A 16948-nucleotide genomic window follows, 5' to 3' on the forward strand; every position below is an offset into this window, starting at 1 on the left:
CATCCAGATAGGACAGGTCTTTAGGGGATCCTGACTTATTGGATCTGTATCTTCCTGACTCAGAACAGGGAAGGTCAACAGGGCAAGGCCTTTCCTCCGTCTTACCGGGGAAGTCCTAGAGGCAATAGGCAATGGTAATAAACTTCACATTTTGTTGCCTTTCTCAAGAAAAACGTTTGCTTACAAGTTGCATTGTTGTATAGAAGGTGTGGGGGAGGGCTTTACTACAAGAAGGGAGACGCATTAAGTATTTTACTGCCTTAACTATGTCCTTCAGGACATTAGGTGTACTTCGTAATTTTCCTTAAAATGGACACATCTGGCCTGCTCTATGGCTTTCTTGTAGTCTTTTAAGGCAGTGCATTTATTATTTTACTGTGTTCATTATATGCCTTTTCCATTCCCTTTCCTTTCCTTTGCTTCTTTCTTCCGCATGATCCTTTCTTTTGTATACCATGGCGCCCTGCATTTAGTTTTTATCGAGCTCCCGTGTGTTAGTACATCAGTTCTCAGAGATATTATATCTGTCCAGTGTGTCACCCGTAAGAGTGGGAGTTGATTCATTCAGCACATCCTGCCATTCCCTCACATTAGGTTTAGACCAGAGTTTCTTATGTGTTTGAGGCAGGGGCTGTGTGGCTGTTGTTTCTAAAACTTCAAGCCTGAAGGGGACTATGAAATGAGAGAAACAGGGTATCGGAAGGGACTGATCAGCAGCCAGCTTATTAAGAATTGTAAACACAGAATCCAGGAAATGCCTCTATTCGTGGTTAGATGTTTTTACAGTTGGTGCAGTTGAAGTGCTTCAAGATCTTGGATTAAGAGTTTTGCATTTTTACAACTGATTTCCTTGAAGTGCAAATTGAGATCCCTGATGAGGTAAATTTGGCTTTCATTAGCTGTGTTCAGCCACTAATTCCGGTAGAACTATGCCAAACTGGGAGACTGATCCAGGAGAGCGGTATAGCTGGATCCCAGAGAATGTAAAAATCAAGCTCACCACTGGAGCGAACTGGAAGCTCCCACTTCCCTGTATATTGATGGGAGTAAAAGTGGCAACAAACTCCTCTTTGTGTATCATGGCTGCCCCTCCCCCTCTACCCTGCTGTTTTGATTTGCTGTTAAATAACCAGGTGGCAGGGCCACGGCACTGTCTGGGGCTGACTCGTTTGTGAGCCAGGATAAAAAAAAATCTAGCATTCGCGTTAAGAATTTTTCAATTCTATTAAGGACACGGAGGCGAGGATTATGCTTTTCTTTCCATGCTTTATTTTTAACAGCAGCCAATGAAAATCATGGAAAACAAAAAACTACATATCCCAACACTCGATATGTCACATGATGATCATAGAGGAGGAAGCCTATAAAGTGTTGCTTCACACCCAGCCACTCCTCTTTCTTTGTCCAATATTTGCAACAGATAAAGTCAAAGTCTTAACATGAAACTTGTAAACGCAATCCTGAAAAAAGGAAGAACTGGAAATCAACTTGACTGGAAACTTGAACGGTGCCAGAACAGACCAAAATTTACTTCTCGTCATTTCCTAGGAAAAAAGAGAAGATTCAGGCCATAAAAACTGAACATCATAAAATGATACTTATATCTACTACTAAATAGGGTGGGTTAGCACTGAAATACAGTAAACTTGTACATGAACTTCATAGCAATATTATGTACCACAATATAACATATACAACAGTGCGGCGGGATAATCCTCGCCTCCGTGTCCTTAATAGAATTGAAAAATTCTTAACGCGAATGCTAGAATTTTTTTTATTCTATGTCAGGACCGGAGGCTCAGATTATGCTTGCTCAAAGCTGATTCACAGCCACCGATGCAATATCCACAATAGGTTTACAATAGAAAGTTTTAAAAGTCGAAGGAGAAGACCAGTCTGCTGCCCTTAGAATGTCCTCTAAACGAGAACCCAAAGCAAAAGACTTTGAAGCCAGAGCACCTCTGGAAGAGTGAGCACCAAATCTCAAAACATCAATACTTGATTCATTCAGTAACCATCGCATCCATCTAGCAAGGGATGCCTATGAAACAGGATGATAAGGCTTAACCAACGAAATGAGCAATTGACCCCCCATATCAGAACGAAACTCTTCTGTACTCACCTCGTAAGCTATAAGACACTGCACAAGACATAGTTTGGGGTTATCCACAAAACAAGGATAAGAAACGGACTTCAGACTGCATTTAGTTCTACGTGAAATAGAAAAAGTAACCCCATCAGGGGAAAAAACTCTCCCAGCCAAATCCAGAGCTCTAACATCTGAAACCCTCTTACATGAAATTAAACATAACAACATTGTGAGTTTAGCTGAAAGTTGTTTCCTAGACAAAAATCTAGTGGAAGGCCATGATTCCAAAAAATGAAGAACAATGTTCACATCCCAAAGGGAAGAATAACGAGGAATAGGAGGGTTAGCCAATCTGATACCTCTCATCAATTTACAAACAATTAAATTAGCAGACCGATAGTTATTAATGGAGCGATAAGCTTGACCTGATGCCGATAGAGAAGATAGAAAATTTAGGACCAGGCAGCAATCTGCTGAAGAAGGGTTCGCACCCCTAGAACTACACCAAGAAGACCATCGTTTCCAAGCCGAAGCGTATCTCTCGTGAGTACTGGAGGACCAGGAACCCGCAATGAACTCGGAAGACTCTTGCGAAAGTCCTGGGATACTCCATCTTTCCCTGAAAGACGCCAAGCCATCAGGGATAGTTGACCCAACAGGATCAATGGATGCAAAAGACCCAGAGGGTCCTGGAGAAGATTCTCCCAGAAGGGAAGTAGGATCGGATGATCACAACTCAACTCCATCGCCAACGGAAACCATGCCTGAGATCTCCAAAGAGGTGTCACCAGAACCAACTCCACTTGCTGACGTCTGATCTGAGCCAATACCCTGGGTATCATTAAGAAGGGGGGAAAGGCGTAACTCTGTTCTTGGGACCAGTCCTGGAGAAAAGCATCCGTCTCCGATGCTTCCGGATCTGGCCTCCAACTGAAAAAACTTTGACCTGTTGATTGAGGCGAGATGCAAACAGGTCTATCGAAAAGGGACCCCACCGAGCAGCAAGTGCCCGGAAAACTCTGGGGTGTAACCTCCAATCCCTGTAGTCTCTCAGGTGACCCGAGTTCCAGTCTGCCACCAAGTTGCTGGCTCCTGGAAGGTACTCCGCAACGACTGAAATCCTGTGCTGAAGGCAAAAATGCCAAAACTCCTTGGCTATCTCCGCCAAGATGCGGGAACGAATTCCCCCCAACTTGTTGACATATCTCACCGCTGAGATATTGTCCATGCGAAGAAGAACACAACAGTTTGCCCTGAGAGGAGAGAGACTCTTGATCGCAAATGAGCCGGCTAGGAGTTCCAAACGATTGATGTGGAGGTTCAACTCCATGTTGGACCATTTACCTCCTGTGGACACTGATCCGCAACGGGCTCCCCATCCCCAACGACTGGCGTCGGACTCTATCACTACATCCGGGTAAGAACTGAAAATAGCTTTGCCGTTCCAGGCTTCCATATGTTCCAACCACCAATTCATCTCTGCACGAGATTCCTCTGAAAGGAGAACCTGATCCGCATAGCTGAGACCTCTCTGAAGATGGGAGATCTCTAAACGTTGCGGGGCTCGGTAATGTAAAGGGCCCCGAAAAATCGCTTGAATCGAGGAGGAAAGCAGGCCACCATGCGGGCAATTGCCCTCAATGATACAGTCTGTTTGGATAATAGAGACCTCAACTCTCTCTTGATCGAATGAATCTTCCTGGGGGGAAGCACCAACTGAGATAGTACTGAGTCTATCCGGAACCCCAGAAAATCCATCTGCTGAGAGGGAGTCAGAATGGACTTCTGGGCACTGATTATGAAACCCAGACTCTGAAGCAGCGACACTGTGCATTCTAGATGTGAAAGCAGCAGATCCTGATTCTGGGCCATGATCAGGATATTGTCTAGATAAATTATTAACCGAACCCCTTGGGAACAATGAAATTCCATGACTGGACGCATTACCTTCATGAAACACCAGGGAGCAGAAGAAAGACCAAAAGGGAGAACTTTGTACTCGTAATACTCGGTCTCCCATTGGAACTGGAGAAATCTCCTATGAGGAGGAAAAATAGGAATGGTCAGGTAAGCGTCCTTTAAATTTAAACGGACCATCCAGTCTCCCTCTTGGACAACATCTCTCAACAAATGGATACCCTCCATCTTGAAATGACGATACAGTAAGCAACTGTTGAAGTCTTTTAAGTTTAGAACTAGGCGAGACCCGCCCCCTTTCTTGTCCACTAGAAACACTGGTCTGAAAAAAAACGGAAGGGTGATGAGGTACCTTGACGACGTCACCTTTCTTTACCAAAGCCGCAATTTCTGCGGAAATGAGATTGTGTTCTTGATGGGAGAAATATGCTGGCCTGGGTGGACACATCTGAAACGGGGACTCGTAAAATTCTAGTTTGAACCCCTGTACGGTCTCTAAGGCCCAAGCATCCGAAGATATCAGACGCCAAGATGAGTTTTGCCCCCCAACATTACATCTGAACTTACAACCAAGCTCACCTGTGCCTCCCGACTCCTGGGAGAAAGACTGATGAGCTTTGGATCTCCCCCTGCGGAATCTGCCCCGACCAGATCTTGGCCTCAAAGGGTAGAAGGTAGAAGAGGAGGAGTTGTACTCCTGAAAACCTCCTCTTCCTTGCTGGTAGTAACCTCATTGAGGGCCTTGTTGGTTGAAGCGGCCGAAGGCACGCCCTCTGTAAGTAGAAACAAATTTAGAAAGCTCTTTCATAAAGGGGGATCCAAACAGCAAACTCTGGGCCACGGGGCCTGATTCAGAGATAGCGAGGTCTGCCAATTTGGGTTCTAACTTCATCAATACTGATCTGCGACGTTCAGAAGATATGGCACAATTGGCATTGCCCAGGAAGCAAAGTACTCTCTGAGCCCAACCCACTAGAATGTCAGGGTTGATAGGCTCACCTGACTCATTGGCCTGAAAAGCCAACTCTGAAATCTTGGTTAATGGACCGGAGACATCCAACAGCTTATCCTGACATCCACGCCAGGCACGATCTATACCCTTCTTTTGGTCCTTTGCGGATTTCTTGAGAAAAGTGACCAGAGTAGGGTCTAATTCGGGAGTTTCAGTCACCTTAGAGGTGAAATCTGGTCTGGAACATTCAGACCTCAGCCTAGAACGGACCTCCTTATCGAAACTGTGTCTAATGTGGGATTCCACATAATCCGCCACCTCAGGGGGTGGTAACCAAAGCGAAGACCTGGGGTGCACAATGTCTTCGGGCTCGAATGTCAGAACCTTAGGGGTAGGTGCTTCCTGATGATGAACCTTCTTCTTGCGCTTGCGAGGGGGATTATCTCCCTGCTCGGAGGACTACTCAGAAGAAGAAGAAACTGGGTCACTTACAGCTTTCTTTTGTGATCCTGAATTATAATCATGTTCCCATGCCATATTCCTGATAAGGGATTCAAAGTCCACAGAATGCGGATTAGTACTCTGATTAGAAGCTTGGGTGTTCGCCAGAAGGGGCAGTTCCCCAATGGGTTGGGTGCCCGACGGAGCTATCCAGCCTTGTTGCTCCACAAAACCCAAGAGATGGTGTTTAATGGGCTGAATGGCTGGAGCTAAAGCTTGATTAACAGTATGACGCACTACTGCGTCAAGCGCATATACCAAGCCTTGATCAAGGGAACCAGCCAGTTCATCCAGATAATATAAATCTTCGGCTTGGTCTTCATAGCCAGCCATACTGTAATACAGCAGATGAGCTCCAAAGGAGCAGTATCAATAGTTGTAATAAAGCAGGGTAGAAAAAACAAATTTAGTTTAGGACGTGCAGAGAGCTGTACTGAGATGAGAAAAAACACACCCTTAGAGCAGGCCCAGCCTGAATAATAATTGTTGGAAAATGGGTTATTGGTAAGGGCAGGTAGGTACCTACACTTAGCAATAGGCCACTAACCTCCACTAAGGTCCAGTTAGGTCTCAATAAATTAAACCCAGCTCAACCCTTGGTAGCTTGGCAACAAGCGTCAAGGCTTAACTTAGGAGACAGAGTGTAAAGCATTCAAATATCACAAAACAGTATTTAAATAAAACACAAGCAACAGTTTAAAAATCCAAAACCAATTTATAAAAATAGATTATATTTTTATCTTTAAAATGACACCAGAACGAATAAAATCAGATAAGGGGAACCGGAGATATGAATTTTTAAAGAATTATTATTTTTTAGCGCCTAGAAACAAAAAGCGCCAATCAGGTCATCTGGTTGCACCTTGACCGGGGCAAAGACAAAGTTTCAGGCCGACCGCGATGGAGCCCTGCTCGGCAACAGGCCGCGGGAGGCCTCGGTTAAAAGTTTACCTTCAAACTTAGTCTCTTTTTTGAAGATTTTCTTCAGCGGGCCAAACCTGCCAGTCCAATCAGACCTCCTGGAGCCCTTCTCCGGATACGCGATGCGGGAATCCTCGGTGGAGATTTTTACCTTCGGACTTAGTCGTTTTTTCGAGGTGAAAATCCTTCGACCGGGATAAACCTGGATCTTGATCCGACGTCCATGGAGCCCTCCTCGGATACGCTGGCTGGGTGGTCCCGGTCAACTTTTTACCTTCGGACTTAGTCTTTTTTTCGGAGATTTTCTTTACCGGGACGAACCAGCAAATCAGGCCGGGTCGCGGTTGAGGCAAGCCGGCTAGAGTTGCCGCGGCGGGTCGGTCCCTCTATGGAGCTTTTTTTTTCAAAAGTTGTCCAAACTTCTCCAAACTTCTGGGGCTTCTCCCAGATGTCCTTTTAAGGTTCTTTTGGGGTCCACAGCTCACCCCAAGGGTCCAGAAGTTCTGAAATGGTCCTTGGGGGGTGCGGACTACAACTCCCAGAATGCACCTGGCGCAAACTCCTTTTTGGCCACTGGACAGTGGTCAGATGGTCGCTTTCTTCAGGAGTTGGTGCAGGGGACTCTGGATAGCAATTTTTCACCTGTAGCAAACAGGGAGTCCCTCCTTGAACCAGTTGAAGCCAGGAAAAGTCCTTCATGTGGTGAAGCCCAAGTGTGCAGCTGGTGCAGTCCTTCTGAGTGCAGGTTCCAGGTGCAGGTCAGGGGTCCAGCAGGGCAGTCCTTCTTCTTCTGTAGTTCTTCCTTGTTGGATGCGGTAAGGAACTGAGGTGTGGGTGCAGGTCTGCCAGTTTTATCCTTGCTCCTGGGTGAAAAGCAGGGGCTCCTGGTTCTCCAATCAGGTGCAGGGTCCTTCCCCCTGTGATGACCACTTCCTGGGAAGTGTGGCAAAAATCAATCCCAGGAGGCAACATTCTCTAAAAATCCATCATGGCTGAATCTGATTTTTGGAGGTTACATCTGGCTGAGCCCACCCACTGGTGTGGCTAAAAATCATAAACACACCCCTCTCCTGCCCTCTCCTAATCTAATCAAGGGGGCACCTAGTTGTTTGGGGTTGCAGGATGTGGGGGTGTTGCTGGTTGCTCCAAATGTCCTTCTCTGCCTTTGAAGACCAGTTTGGCAGCCCTCCCCCTTCCTGTCTCACCATCTGCTGAGGGGAGATTCCTTCCCACAGGCACATTCCTTTGTGTGAAGCCAGGCCACTTCACACCTCATCAAGGCAGCTTGCCCAAGCTGCTACAGGCTGGCCAATCAGAGCACAGCAGCAAAAACAATGCAGGGCTGAAATTGGCAACTTTTTAGGTAAAGTTTAAAACTCTTTACCTGAACAAGTTATATTAAATCCAACAACTGGAAGTGGTGGGATTTATTACAACAATTAATTTGATACCAAACTCTTGGTATGCATCATTTAAGGAGACTTTAAAAATTTAAATAAAGTCTCCCCATTCTAGCCTAGAAAGGCCATTTACTAAAATGAGGGAAAAACGAATTTGGCTGTTTTTATCTCACCAGGGCTTATAAAACTATTTTTATAAGGTCCCTGCTTATAGTTACATGGCACCCAGCCCTAGGGGCACATAGGGCACACCTTAGGGGTGACTTATATGTAAAAATAAGGTAGTTTAAGACTTTGGAACTACTTTTAATTCCAAAGTCAAATTTGCATATAACTTTATTTTAAAAGCAGCCAGCAAGGCATGCCTGCCTTTAAAATGACACTGGGCGCCTCAGCAGTATGGGTGCACTACCTATGCTGTGGTCCCTAAACCTACATGCCCTACCATATACTAGGGACTTATAGGTAGGTTAACTTAGCCAATTATAATTAGCCTAATTTACATATCCATTTTACACAGAGCACAGGCCCTGGGACTGGTTAGCAGTACCCAGGGCACCATCAGAGTCAGGAACACACCAGCAAAAAGTGGAAAATGGGGGCAAAAAGTTAGGGGGCCTCTGCAATCAGCCCTGTTTTCTCACAATAATTTATTGCAACCCCAGTGTACAGGCACTGGGGTGTAGGTGGGGAGCTGAGCCGGTGAAGTTTTATTGTTTAAAATAACAACGGTCCAGTCATGAGCATGTAAACAAGGAAAAAGAAAACCTTCAATCAGATGAAAAATGCTCAAACGAGCGTGAAATTGCCATAATAGGCTTAACTTTGTAGTGTTCAAAGTCGCTCGGCATGAGCGCTTGTTAAAAGGGCCCCCGGGGCAAAGTAAACATCAAACTCAGCCCGGCTCACTGAACGCTCGGGACGTGAGTAAAGATATCCGGCCCCCTGGGGCAGAGTAAACGCTCTTGCAGCTCTGCTTCAGAGTCAGAGAAACAAAGCCTTCGGGGCACAACACTCCGGCACAGAGACGCGCACTTAAGGGACTGCATGGACTCTGGGAAGACGCGCTCACGCAGAGAGTGAGCAGGATATATATAATAAATTAAATTAAATTAAAAGTACCGTCAATAAAGAGAGGACTGCGCGGGAACGCGCGAGTCCTCGCTCATCTGCTCCCAACTCCACAAAGATAAAAGCGATCCAAACGGACGCTTTTAGGGAGGGAAACACCGCTCCCAGACACAAATCAATTAACATACAACTCATGAGAGAAAATAGGAAAACCACTTAACTGGCTGCGGAGCAGCAAAGAAAGAGGAGTGGCTGGGTGTGCAGCAACACTTTATAGGCTTCCTCCTCTATGATCATCACGTGACATATCGAGTGTTGGGATATGTAGTTTTTTGTTTTCCATGATTTTCATTGGCTGCTTTTAAAAATAAAGCATGGAAAGAGAAGCATAATCTGAGCCTCCGGTCCTGACATAGAATTCTCCTTTCCTCTGTAAGCTGAAGAGGCTCTGCGCTGCGCTTGGGGCAGAACCTGCGATTCGGGAGGTGCATGTGTAGTTTGTAAGGATGGGCGGCGTTCCAGCACCCTTAGCGCAGCTTCCCTTCCAGTTACAGTTGTGCTATGCCAAGGGTGAGTTGTTGACTTGCACTGTGTTCCTAGAGTTGCTCTTCATGGTGTAGTTAATTAGAAGCTGTTGTTCTGATGAGTTAATTCTACCCGTCTTAAAATTAGCAGTTTCTCGCCCCGGCAGGGCGCAGACAAGTGTCCCTTTGGCACGTCCGCACCACAGTGTGGCTTACATACTGGGTCTGACTTCTGCAAAACAACTAGACCATGCTGCCAAGACAGCCGATCTAGTCAGTAAGGATCATTTGCAATGTTGCCACCCCACAGTCCACTCACCAGTGGCGCCCATGGGTTCCCGGCCTGCTAGCTGTCCACCAGAGGCCACGGAGTCCAGGTGGGTCTGTGGAGCTGGGCAGCCACACCCTGGGCCTGGGGAATGGGGGCATGGTGGGGGTATGTGGCGTGAGGGTGCTTTGTTTCCTCAAACAAAGACGAACATCAGAAGGTCGTGGGACTTCAGAGTGATAGCTGTGGGTCTCTGTCCCGCTGTCACCTACATTGAGATGGTACTCGTTCCTAAATAATAAAGGGCAGCAAGATAAAGGCGAGCGAGAGAGGAGGAGCGGAAGTGGGAGCCGCAATCCCCCGGTACAAAAGCAGCACATTATGCTAGTCAAGCATGCTCCAGGGGGCAGAAGGGATCGCAAATCCCCATTCAAACGTCAGAAGTCTGAGCAGAACAATTGACACAAAATTTGCATTTTTGGCAAAATGTCCATCTGCCTTCTCATGGCGATGTGTGGACCCCCTGGCACTCCTTTCCTTGTTTTAAGGCAGATTTGCAACAGAGGGGATCTGTTCTTTGGGGGTCGCACCTAAGATGCGCGGTCTGTTGCTAGACATTTTGTTGTCCTACAGTGGGCTTGGAGCTCGCCACAACTTCACCGTGATGTTATTTTATGGTTATTTGTAGGGCGCACATACTACTGTGGAGGGTATCCGGGCTCCTTGGGGGAGGAGGCCCTGGCCCGACTGTGGGCCTATTAGAAGAGCCATGCTTGTGGGATTTGTTTGCTTATTCGATGCTTGTGTGGCACTGCACACAGAGGGCGACACAGATTGTGAATTAACATGTAAATGGCGAACAGAACAGGAATTCGAACCTACCCGAGACACATTATTTCAAATAGCTTGGAACAGTCAGAGCAACAGGCCCCGAAACCCAAACAACACGTCTTGTGTGTGGGAATCTCACTGGCATGTACAAACAGTAAACTGCAAAAAAGGTGTCAATCTGATGAGGTGTTTAAGCACTGCAAAAACTAGGTGCTAGCGAGTGACTTCTTGTGCAATCTGGAGGCTCTGAGGCACCAGCAGGAACAATTCAGCTTATTATGCTACAGCGGTCGATAAGATGTGATTTAATATATAAAGTACTCGCAGCAGACACCATTTACAACACTTCGAAATGCCAACATGTTTTATTAGTATTATAGCATCACAAAATTACAGTCTTGTGTATAAACTGGAGCCAAATACCAAAGAAAAGTACAAAAGAAATTTAATTGTGATTATGTAAGGCAAACTTAAAAAGTAGATGTTCAAAAACAGAGGTGAAGGAGAAATGCATAAGTATGGATAAATACCAGGACATACTTTATCACAACAAATAACATGTTCTTGCCATGGAAAGATAAAAACAATCTTGGAATACCAGAAGATACAATAACAGACTAATTAGGTTTTGATGGTCGATTAAAAGGAGTCAGCGTGGATTCTGGCCTCAACAGTTACATTTACAATAACAGACCCAGACAGTTTGTGTGTTACGGTGGTTGCTTAATGGTTATTTTAACACAGAAAAATCATATACATTTATTCTGTCAGTATGTACGATCACACAAATAAATACTTACAATGGCGTGATGCCCTACTTTGCGATTTTGTGTTACAGTGTGTATCCAAGCAACCACCTTTGGCTTTGATGCAACCACTGAAGGGTTTTGATGCAAATCCCCACAAAATAATTACTCATCCCCTAGGGAGGCAGAAAAGTGGAGCAAGTTTTAAAACTCTCCATTTTTTTCCAACTTTACATTTGAGCTGCCCTGTACGTTACACACATCGGGAAAAGTATTAAAGCATAGTTTTGTCTCCTTCGATTCTAAGCAGCACAGTAACATCAGGACGTGGTTTGTCTTTAGTTCATTGGACCACAAAGTTATTCCTTATTTAATCTTACACTTAGGCACAAGTTTGCGCTGAAGTGAAAATATAAAAATATTTTTTATGAGGACCTTTTCACCAATCTAGGCTGTGGTACGGAGGATCGATTTGAGTTTAAAGGCAGCCATGATGTCTCGGCCCCACTCTGCTTCTTGCAGAGCAGAATGACATCAGGATTCTTGAGTTTCTACGTGACTGATCCAGAGGTCATCGGGGTTTAGATGGACACAGTGAGGAGACAGGCGGAGGCTGGGAAACCCACTCAGCAATGGAAATGTCGAAAGAGGAGACTTAGAAAACCAACTAAAAGTTTTGTCACTTAATTTCCTTGACCAGGGGTGGTGAAGTATATATTCTACGAATACATGAAAGCTCTGATTCACAAAGCTTTCTTCAGTGAGTTTAGGACTCTGGGCACTTTAAAACTACTAACCCGAGCTAAAGAGCATATGCTCACTGTCTAAAATGTATTGGAGATTGGTTTCTCTATGAATGGAATATTTCATTACTAGTAAGTCCCTGCTACATTGCACAGTTGGGCCAAGGGCCTGGTAATCAAATGGTACTAGTAGGCCTGCATCACTGATTGTGCTACCCACGGGTAGCCCTACAAACAAGTCTCAGGCCTGCCATTGCAGTGTCTGTGTGGGCAGTTTTAAGCTGCCATTTCGACCTGGCAAGTGCACCCACTTGCAAGGCCCAAACTTTCCCTTTTATTACTTGTAAGGTGCCCCTAAGGGAGCCCCATGGTAGCACAATGTAATTGTGTGTTTTCCATGTCCTGACAGTGAATACTGCTAATTTCAGGTTTCACTATTGCAAGGCCTATCTCTCCGATAGGGTAACTTGGGGATTGCCTTAAAATATCTTTTAAGTGTAATTTCTCATTGGAAGCAAAAAGAGAAAAGGAGTTTGGAGTCTCTGAACTCACAATTTAAAAGTATAACTTTTGGTGAAGTTGGTTCTTGAACTGCAGGTTTGAAAAAGCCACTTTTAGAATGTGGGCATTTTCTTGCTTAACCATTCTGTGCCTCTGCCTGTCTGCTGTATACACATCTGGGTCAGGATGACAGTTGGGCTGTTTATGTATTGACTCTAGACAGTCACACAGAGGGAGCTGAGGTGTGCCCTGTATATCTTGATGGCCCATCACCATCCTGATGGGTCTCCCCGAGCTAGTGTGGTGGGAGGATCTGACACCTGCACCTGAATAGGGCTGGGCTTACCCTTACACAAAGCAGTCTCCAACCCCCTGGAGTGTGTCTGAGGCCAGGGCAGGAAAGGCAAGATCTTGTGCACTACAAAGACTTTTCTTTGAAGTTTGTCTACTTCAAAGGCAGAATGGGTATACATACTGGACCTCTGACCCCTCCAAATTTAGAATCCGCCTAGACTGGGACAGTCAGCGAGTAATTGGAGCTGGATGCTATAGGAGGGACTGCCACGCAGCCTGCTGCTGTGCTGTACTGGCCTACTGCTTCGGTCATGGGAGTGAAAGGACTAGACTCTGCTTTCTACATCCTGCTTTCAAAGGTTCACCAAGGGCTTGGACTGAGCTTGCCTCCTTTTAAGAATTTGCAGGGCACCCAAGACCTCATCTGACAACACCTGGGCTCTCTTGCTGAGAGTCCTGCCTTGCCAAGTGGTGCCAAATCCAGTTCCTGTGCCCCTGGGAGTGAGTTCTGGTATAACCAAGAAGAAACGAGAACATCGACTACAGAATAACTTCGGAACCTGTGCCACTGTCCAACTCCACGCCACTGCCTGCACCACAGTCGTGGTCCCCGCTGAGAGCAACGACCGCAATCAATGCCGTAGGCTTGCTGCAGCATCCCAAAGTCCTACCACAGTGTGAATCTCAAGTTCTGGGTCAACGATACCCGTGACACCCGACTCTGATGCAGTACCTGTGGCCCCGTGGTGTGATTTTGACACCGCAAAGTGAATGCCTCACGTCTTGACCTGCTGGGTTCACTGACTCCACCTTGTTGTAAGGAACCGATACCTTGCCACTGAAACCGCATCACCTCCCCCGCAACCATAATGAACCGACCCCTCCACCCCCACAGTAAGGAACCAACACCTCACCTCTCCAGTGGCAGTAAGTAACCAAAACCGTACCGGCTTCAGCAACGCCTTACCTCCCCAACTCCGTGCAACGTCTTTGTTTCCTCATTTTCTAAGGTACTGTACCTGGGGTCCGTGCGACTCCGTGTCCGGTGAACACTCCCTCATGAGTGGTGTTGGACTTCAGGGAACGACTCCGTCAAGCTGTTGTGATAGCCCCAGTTGGAGCTATTGTCTTTCTAAGCACTTAGATTTAGTCTTTGAAAATTTGTATCTCTGAATAAGTATGTTGGATTTTTGTCGTTTTGGTCTTGTTTTACTCAGATAAATGTTGGCTATTTTTTAAAACTGGTGTGGAGTACATTTGTGGCATTTTCAATGCGTTACTGTGTGTGTGTGTGTGTGTGTGTACAAATACTTTGTATATTGCCTTTGAGATCATCCTGACTGCTTAAGCTAAGCTAACAAGGGGGCGAGAAGGGGTTATATTAGCTGTGTGACTCTCTTACCCTGACTAGAGTGAGGGTCCCTATTTGGACAGGGTGCAAACCACTGCCAACTGGACACACCATTTCTAACAAATACATTTTTCCAAAAATAGCTAAAACACACTTCTTTGTAAACACTGCACATCGACTCTTCTTAGGAGAGGAATGAGGACTGAGGCAGAAGGAGCAGGCTGAAGGAGCTCACCAGCATGAAATGACGGGCCACCCGTTGCCAGGCTTCCTGGAGCTTAGATTTCTAAGCTTGTGAGATGCTACAGCACCTAAGTAACATCATCTTGAAGAACTAGAGGGGCTGGAATGTTACAGAACAACATCTCGGCTGGCATGAGAATGTCACCAAAGCAGTCCTCTGTTTCAGAGTGTACTATGTCTACTTCTGCATCTCCTAAAGAACACCTGCAGAGGTCACAGCTGGGTTCCTGATCTGCAGAGGTCACAGCTGGGTGCTTGACCTGCAGAGGTCACACTCAATCTGCAAAGGTCAAACCTGGCTTCACGTGCAGAGATCACACCTGACCTGCAGAGGTCACACTTGAGTGCCTGACCTGCAGAGGTCACACTTGGGTGCTTGATCTACAGAGGTCACTGGATGCTTCACCTGCAGAGGTCACGCTTGGATACTTGACCAGCAGAGGTCACAACTGGGTGCTTGACCTGCAGAGGTGATACCTGGGTTTGTGAATGTAGGGGGATTCGGCATTTTATCAAGATGTCTTTCTGTTTTGATTGCTTCCTTTTGAAACTGGAGTTTTTAGAGCGTATTGGTCGAAACTCTTCAGCTTGACTCTGCTGCAGCTAAAACCACGCTGGGTGATGGTTTTATACTGCAGTGACATTCTTAAAACTTGTCTCCCACAACCTGGTGGTTCACTGTCTTTAACAGTTATTTGTGGTCTCCCATTTGTGGGGACACTGTCCTTTCATCGGACACACTCAGCAATAGTCTTCCTGCTTTATTTTCAAGTGTAATGTCAAATAAATACTAATACAAGAGTGGCAGTGCATAAATACACACACATTTTACACACACACCCACCTCATTTGTGGAATGACTGATCCAGATCATTTAAAATGGAGAAAAAAACAGTGATTAATTATAAACAGAAACTCTGAATTACAACACAGTGAAACAGAATGCTGGGCAGAGATTTAAGGGACGTCCAAACATGCTTCTTCACTAACAACATTTATCCTTTTCAGAAAGGAAAACTAGGACAAAGCCAGTGACGCTGAACACCAATTTACACCCGATGGCACCAATGTGTAAAACTCGCTAGTGGTGAACACTGTAGTGACACACTTTACACATTTACTAGATTTCACTTGAGGTTCGTGTTTCCAAGTTTTAATATTTTCACATGGCTGAGATGATGCAGCTGGAGCTCATGTAAAGTGAAGCTGGTGCAGGGTCTCGTATTAGGTGATTACATAATGCCATGGTAAGCCTGGAGAGCCTATTACACACCCTGTTGCACCTTTTACAAACAGAGCAACTAAGGTCTTGTATTGAAGGTTACGCTAATGCATGATTGCATGCGTTTTGTAATCTTCTCGCTTTTCAGCTGCTGTAGCTGGAAACAAAATATTTATCCAGCTGACAGGATGCCTCAGTGAGTTGAACGCTCGTCACCAAGGTATGCTGTGATCGGCAGGTCTTTGGTTTGAATCCCGGTAAGGCCGTTTCAGCCTTCCATCCTTCTGGGGTAGGGACAATGAAAGTGCCATTAGGGTGGGATAATAGTAAAATCAGGTATTTACAGTGCTGAGTAGGTTTGTATGAAATGGTGCATAACAAATGAAGATATTATAATTATATAAATACAAGTTCTTGGTATAAGTTTGCTATGCTTGTGTTTTTCTTCTTCAACAACATGTTTGGTTTTGGAGTTTCCCAAGTATTCAGGACATCCTCAGTTCTGTAATCTCTCTGGCTCCTGCTTCCAGAGTTTCATGGGATCTGGTATATTGTTCAGCCAGGCCCTCGAGACCCCTTGGTTGAAGGTAATATATACATTGATTTGGTTAGTGTTCTCAGTGCTGTCAATGTACAAGTCTGCAAACTATCAGGTAAGTGGCTGTGTCATCCTGCTTAGCCATGAGCGACCTGCACCAAGTGGGATGATGAGACAAGCTGAATGCAGAAGCAGTTTCTAATTTTCCAGTGTTGTGTACACTTATTGAACAATAATGTGGGCGTCCACTGCCTGGGGCTGCCATGTTTAGTCACTATCCTTTAGATCTGATGCTCATATCTCAATAATATGGCATTAGCTGCAACAGCTACTTGCACTTTTATATAGTTGCTATTTCTCCAAACTAGTTTTCTTTTCAGTTTCTTCAATTTCATAAATTATTAAATTTTACTGCTTCTGTCACCTTTCAAAAGTGGTTTGGCATTTTCTAGCCATATCTGGAAGGCTTCTCCCCATCGGCCTGATTTGAGATTGCCAAGCACGTCTGCAGACCTATGATGGGTGAAGTGTCGGCGCACTTGCATCCTGTAAAACTCCTATGCCGCCATTATTTTATTCCATAATCTTGGAAATTTCTAAAAAATTTTGTGTGTCCTTTCTCATCCCCAAATAGCAGTTTTCTTGTTCCTACACAGGACTGGGTTACTCACCAAACTAAGGCCCTCATTATGATCTTGGCAGTCTGGCCTGCCATGCTGGCGGTGGCGGGAAATACCACCATCCGGCATGGCAGCCCAGACAGCCATTGAATGTCCCGCCCAAAACCCCACAGCGGAATACACTGCGGTGATGCTGGCGGGGGCGGTGTATTGTTA

The 16948-nt window shown here is 45.6% G+C and overlaps 1 pseudogene; it reads right to left on the reverse strand.

Annotated features, from left to right (window-relative positions):
• The window catches only part of LOC138266968 (zinc finger protein 585B-like), a 68653-nt pseudogene that overhangs the window by 38779 nt on the left and 12926 nt on the right, over positions 1–16948 (reverse strand).

The sequence above is a fragment of the Pleurodeles waltl genome, chromosome 12, assembly GCF_031143425.1.
Source record: "Pleurodeles waltl isolate 20211129_DDA chromosome 12, aPleWal1.hap1.20221129, whole genome shotgun sequence".
Taxonomy (NCBI): domain Eukaryota; kingdom Metazoa; phylum Chordata; class Amphibia; order Caudata; family Salamandridae; genus Pleurodeles; species Pleurodeles waltl.